At 37.4% G+C, this 6296-nt stretch overlaps 1 pseudogene; it reads left to right on the top strand.

Moving 5' to 3' along the window:
• The first annotated feature begins 3298 nt into the window (after positions 1-3298).
• Positions 3299-3940, top strand: LOC149161444 (amino acid transporter AVT3C pseudogene; annotated as a pseudogene).
• The last annotated feature ends 2356 nt before the right edge of the window (positions 3941-6296 follow it).

The following is a 6296-nucleotide window of genomic DNA, read 5'->3' as shown; positions in this document are numbered from 1 at the left end:
CCTAGAGGAGGAGAAGGCTAAGATTCAGATATTCTTTAGTGGGTTATTGGTTTCTTTCAAATATAGGATTGAGTTCAATGAGCCTAGATCATTGGAGGAAGCCATCTGAAAACTGAAGCATTGTTATGAACTATCAAAGAACGGAATTGAGACTAAGCCAGACTGGAGAGGTAATTCAAAGAACAAAGGAAAATGGGACAAGAAGTGAGTATGACTAACTCCTATGGCTACCAACTATACTTCATCAACTTGGGGTTTCATACAAACTTAGAGGTGGCAGTGATGTATACACAAATAGATGTAATTGCTATACTCTTATCATTGCTTAGCTGGGGCGATATAATACCAGGGTTTCTCAAACCAACCTTCTATTGACTAGAAGAAGTCTGATTACCAACTGGAGAGGGGAAATTTACCCTAAATGAGAGGTAGAACATGTTGCCTAATTGCAAGAATGGAAGACTGAAAACATGCTTGAAAGGTAACATGAAACCCTCTATCTACTTGTTAACACACCTTTCTTGCAAAATAAACCTACTTGTCACATGTGAGGTTTTAACTAATCTAAACATGGAATCTGATCTAGAGAGTACTAACTATTGTGTGCAAGAGTAAATATAAAAGAACTCATTTTTAATATTTTTTCTTTATAAATGTAAATGCTAATCTTTGCTTATTATGTGGCAGGGGAGACAAGTGTGGAGGAAGAGGGGTACAATGGTTTTGATGTTTCGGAGATCATGTAGGGGCCTAATCCTGGCATCAATGATGATTTTTCTCAATTTGGGCTAAAAATAGACTGTTACAGAATTTCCTACAGGATCTCTACAAGATGTACTAGTTCCCCTACAGGATCCCATGTTTTACTACACGAGCAGGCTGAAAGCTTAGGGAGTGGTCTAGAAGGTGGAATGGAGCTCAAGAAAGGTGAATAAGAAGGGAATAGGGAATGGGAGTGGAAGACACTACAGAGAACTCAAGCAAATAATTTAAGATGGTTTGATTTGCTCAATGGAAATGGAAATTTTTCCTTATAAAACAAGAATTCGAATTGAGACCTTAGTGAATTTTTGAAATCATGGGTGGATATGGCATGGATGAAGCTAATGATATGAGGTATTCTTGCAATGAAGAAGCTCTTGAAACAACACACATCATTGTTTTCATTGATACATAAATTCATCTATAAACAAGAAGGGTTTATTCAATAGAAGAAAATAGAGTTGTTATCATTTATTTGCTAAGTTCATGAATGGAAGTGCTTGAAATCAATACAAAAGAGATGTGAAATTGATATAAAACCTAAGATATCAGAAATTCCATTTGAAACTTATCTGATGAAACTGAAATATAATTACCTAATTATCAAGAAACCCTAGATTATGCAGAAAAGGAAGAATTCTATTTTTTTGGGATGTATGGGAAGTGTTCCTCAAATCATGGTCCCTGAAAGAGAGAAATGAGGTGGAAACCACTTGCTGATAACCTTTTTGGAATATCTTATTGTCACTATGATGCTAATGTTATAACTATTCACAAATGGAAGCAAACTAATTAACCCTACCAATACTTGCAAATTAACAATAGCAAAAATAGTTCAACAACTAACTATGAGTAAACTCTAAGAATACAACTACAAAAGAGGAACCTCTACTGCTAAGGTCGATCACAAACCCAAGAGCTTCAGCCCTCTGTGTCAACTCAGTCCTGGATCAAGGGAGTGCTTCTCATTTTCATTAAAATATCAAAAATACACAAGATTGCTCAGTTACAATGCTTCAATTTGAAAATGATCCTTAGATATCTTGAACAAAAATCTAAATCCTAATGAGGCTCTAGGCCTCTTTATTTATACAATTGAAGTTACCAACAACTTCCTTAAATTTAGGGAGGCTTGGCTCTCAATCTCAAGATCGAATGGTCTTCAATTGTCACTGGCTTGGCTGCCAATGATCCTCGTGACTTTCCTGCTTGCAACTCTGAGCTGATGAAATTTGATTAAGGAATCTTCAAGTGAGTGAGGAGTTAAGGAAGGAGATCCTATCTCCTAGAATCCCTCTTTCTTGTCTCATTTGAGTTCTTTCACTTTAGTTAGCCAAAATTTGCTCCAAAACCTACAATCAATGCACATTAGAGCACTGGACATGATATCTCATCTTTATTCTTCTCATGAAGAAAAATATAGTTAAAACATGTAAAGAATTATGAGAAAAGTTGAGTAACCTGGAGGTGAATTAAGGTCCATACAATTTACCCATTGATGAGCCTCATCATCAACCCCCCTATTGAAATTGTTTCTCATCCTTTGAGAAACTCAATCTATGTCTGTGTCTTTCATCATTTGATTTCCTCTAGTATTTTTCCAGTGGAAAATGCACACAACTCTGCACTAGCAGAAACTCTGCAAACACGACTATTTCCATGACAATTTCATGCATAGCTATAGTTCAACAATAAACACACACACAAACTAATCTAATTCTACTTATGTACATAGTATAAGTCCTCACATGTTTTCCATCTCCCTGGGCACTCCCATAAGGGATTCAAGCCCATACAAGCTTTGATACCCATAAAAAAAATGGAGGAGAAAACATGGTAGCTAGATTCACTCAAAACAATTCATATATTTCACACAAATCCAAATTACAAGCTACATAAATATTGCTAATGAGATCCAACAAATTCCAAAGAAGGAGAATATTATTGAGAAAATCTCTCAACAAAACTCGAACAACCAACAATTCAATACTACTTATATGCTAATGTAAGCATTACTTCAACTCAATCCTACTTATATACTATTGTAAGAATTACTCCAAGTATTAGAATATGACCTTATTAGAATTGGAATAATCTCAAATCACTAGGAAATTGGTGGGAAAGGAGCCAAGTGTCACAAATCTTTTTTTTTTAATTACGCCGTAAGGCATTTCCCTTTGAAATCCATCCCCCTTTTTGCCTACCTGTCATTCTTGGACACCGTACGATTAGATGTTAGACGATTACAAAAACTTGAACCATCGATCAAAACAGTTACAAATTCGTTGGAAATAGTTACAAAAAATTACAAATAGTTTCTCATCTGTTGTAGGTGATGCTATGTTTCCCTCGCTGCGAAGGAAAGAATCGTTCAGGTAAGGGTGGGTGTGAGTTTAACACCGTTTCTTGAATTCATGGAAGATACTTTGATTCCTCGTAGCCTCCACTAGTCCCGACATATTTACAGTCGAAAATGGTCCATTTCAGGTTTAACGAGCAAGCCCAAGATGGCTAATCAAGATGTCAAGATGTCGAGATGAAGGACTCAACAGCCACGGTCTCCAATTCTTCTGTGACATCGCCATATTTACAGTCGAAAATGGTATCGATTGTAGGAGCAGGAGTGTTGGGATTTCCCTACACTTTCACGAAGACTGGATGGCTCTTAGGTCTTATTGTACTGGCACTGGTGGCATGCATTGCCTATTACGGCATGACGTTGTTGGTGTGGTCTAAGAGGGCCCTCAAAAGGCAAGGATTTCCGAAAATAGATAGCTTTGGATATCTGGGCTTTGATGTTTATGGAAGTACAGGGAAAGCCATGGTGGATTTTATGGTGGTCCTCTGCATGGCAGGAGTTTGTGTGGGTTATCTCATATTCATAGGGAATACTCTGTCTTACATGTTTACAGGATCCAAACCACAACCCAATCCCAAATCCCAAGAATCCTCGTTGAATCTTGATGGAGTCTCTTTGTCTACCTCGTTGGATGTTACCAGAGAGGTAGGCTTCATATGGGCCATTTTTCCACTGGAGCTCATCATGAGTGGGATTCGAACTCTTACCCATCTGGTCCCTTTTAGTATTTTTACAGATATCGTTGACATTTCTGCAATGCTAACTATTGTGGTGCAAGATGTGTTGTCCATATTGAGTACTGTGGGTCCAGATGTTTAGGCTTTCACTAGTTTCTCTGCTATTCCTTATGGAGTGGGTGTAGCAATCTATGCATTTGAAGGGTAAGCATGATTTTGCCCCTGGAATTAGCTATGGAGAAAAAACATAGATTTGGTGGAGTTTTGGCCGTTGCATTTCTCTTCATTGCTCTCATTTATGGGGGTTTTGGAGCATTCGGGTATATTGCTTTTGGAAGTGCAACCAGAGATATGGTGACTCTGAACTTGGGGAAAAGCTGGATCATAGATTTTGTTCAGATTACCCTATGTCTAAACCTTTTCTTCACATTTCCGCTGATGATGCATCCTGTTTATGAAGTCCTAGAAGGGAGGTTTAGCAGAGGGGAGTTTTCCTTCATGATCAGATCTCTTGCGATTTTCTCGATAACAATAGTGTCAATTATGGCCCCTTCATTTGCAGATTTTTTATCTCTGATTGGGAGCAGTTTTGGTTGTATTTTAGGGTTTCTATTTCCTGCTCTATTTCATTTTCATGCTTGTTGTCATGAATTATCTCTGATATGGATCCTTGCAGATGCCTTGCTCATCGTATTCGACATTGTCTTTGGCATTGGTGGGTCAATTTCGTCTATTACTCAAATCTGTAGCAAATAAACATTCTTGTAAGTGGCCAGGGCGGAGGTTCCAAGCCATGTCAAGAACATGAAAACCCAATAAGCATGGAGTTATATTTGGGCCTTGAGCTTCACAGGTTCAAACCAAAATTAATGTAAAGATGTAATATTATTATCAACTGCAAAAATCAATGTGCAGTGCTTGTATTTATCAAATTGCTTGTGTTGTTATCAACGCAATCACAGCATAATCATAGATTTATGGTTTCTAATATGGATTGTAACTCTTTTTATTGGATATCATTCAGTTCTATCATTTTCTGATACTGATATTTTTGAAGTTGTAGGTAGAAGCACATAGTTTGTAGGTTAAGGCTTCAGTAAACAAGAAAAATAATTTTAATTAGGTTGTCCGACAGTGGTTATTACAGGGTATTTTCAATTCCCATAGTATTAGCCCTCTCTATTTTTTTTTAATAAATAATCTTTTGTTGTAAAGCAACTACTGGCAATCTCTAAATATACATGTCTTCAAGTAGGCTTTAAGGCTTTGACTGCTTTGACATATCCGTGGATGAACTATTCAGCCCATCCATATACATGGAAACTACTTGCAGAGGAGAAATAATCTATACAAGTGGGGTGCCTTGGCAGAACTCTTTCATGCGGCCTCTCTGATTCTTATTTTGAGGGTTAAGAAGCAATCATCTAGGGTGTAAGCATCAAAGTTGTGATAAAAAGCAGTCACAAATTCAGCCCTAGTAGTCACCCTTTCATTGCATTTGTGTTTCTTCAAATGCAGATCCTTCCAGGTGTGGGGTGGAAGATTGGATTTCTTGATAATCCTTCGTATGATTCAATGAAAGAAACTTGAAAATTTTCCTATTGAAGCCCCTTGATTTAGTCTCTCTTTTAACCCTATCAAACTTGGGATTGGGAACACTCTCAAGATGCCACTTATTGATACGGTTTCTTTCTTTTTTGACTTGATTGTCATGATTCCCATGATTTACCATTCTCCCATTAATGTTCCCTGCAAAGGGGTTTCAATCATGATCATTTGTATTCACCACCCCCCTTTTTTAGTCCTGGGATTCAACCCCCCTTTTGTAGTCTTGGGGTCTTTGCTGACCTTCACCACTACTCTCTCCTACCTGTATCCCTCTGTCAATTGCTATAATCATTATACACAGGGCTTGGTTCATTTGTTCCATGGTGTCCCTTGTCGTATTCAAGTGAGTCCTTGATAGTGTAATTTATGTCCTCCAATTATCCTCCCATGAGTAACTTAGAATGAAGCCATAGTTGGTATTCATCCCTGTTATGAACCTAAATTGAGATATTTTTTTATTTCAAAAACCATAAGAGACTCATAGTATAAAACTATTACCTGGATACTATTATCTATAATCTGAAGCTAATAGGGTGCTAACAATAGTAAACAATAGAAAAAACATGAGAAATAAACTCAGCACCAACAACAACAATGCAGTAATAACAGTAGAAATTCCAGCAATATTCAGCAATACATTTGATAACTGATTCTAGAGGACTAATTGCAGAATCAAGTCTGCAGTAGTTACTAGCAACAACAACTGGATACTCAAAATACACAACACACAAAACTGAAAGCTTCATGAGAACATAGGGATGCCAACTCAGGTCCACTCCAAGGGAAGTATGGTCACTGCTCCAATTTTCTTTTTTTTTGACATGCTACCTGCAATAATATGGCTCTGAAAAGCCCTCTACACTAATGCCTAAGAACCCTTTTTATAGCTG

This window comes from Pinus tabuliformis, chromosome 5_2 (assembly GCF_031772625.1).
Source record: "Pinus tabuliformis cultivar Carrire ecotype Pingquan chromosome 5_2, CPIR1, whole genome shotgun sequence".
NCBI lineage: Eukaryota > Viridiplantae > Streptophyta > Pinopsida > Pinales > Pinaceae > Pinus > Pinus tabuliformis.
The sequence above is the reverse complement of the archived record's forward strand: the minus strand, read 5'-3'. Positions and strand labels throughout refer to the sequence as shown.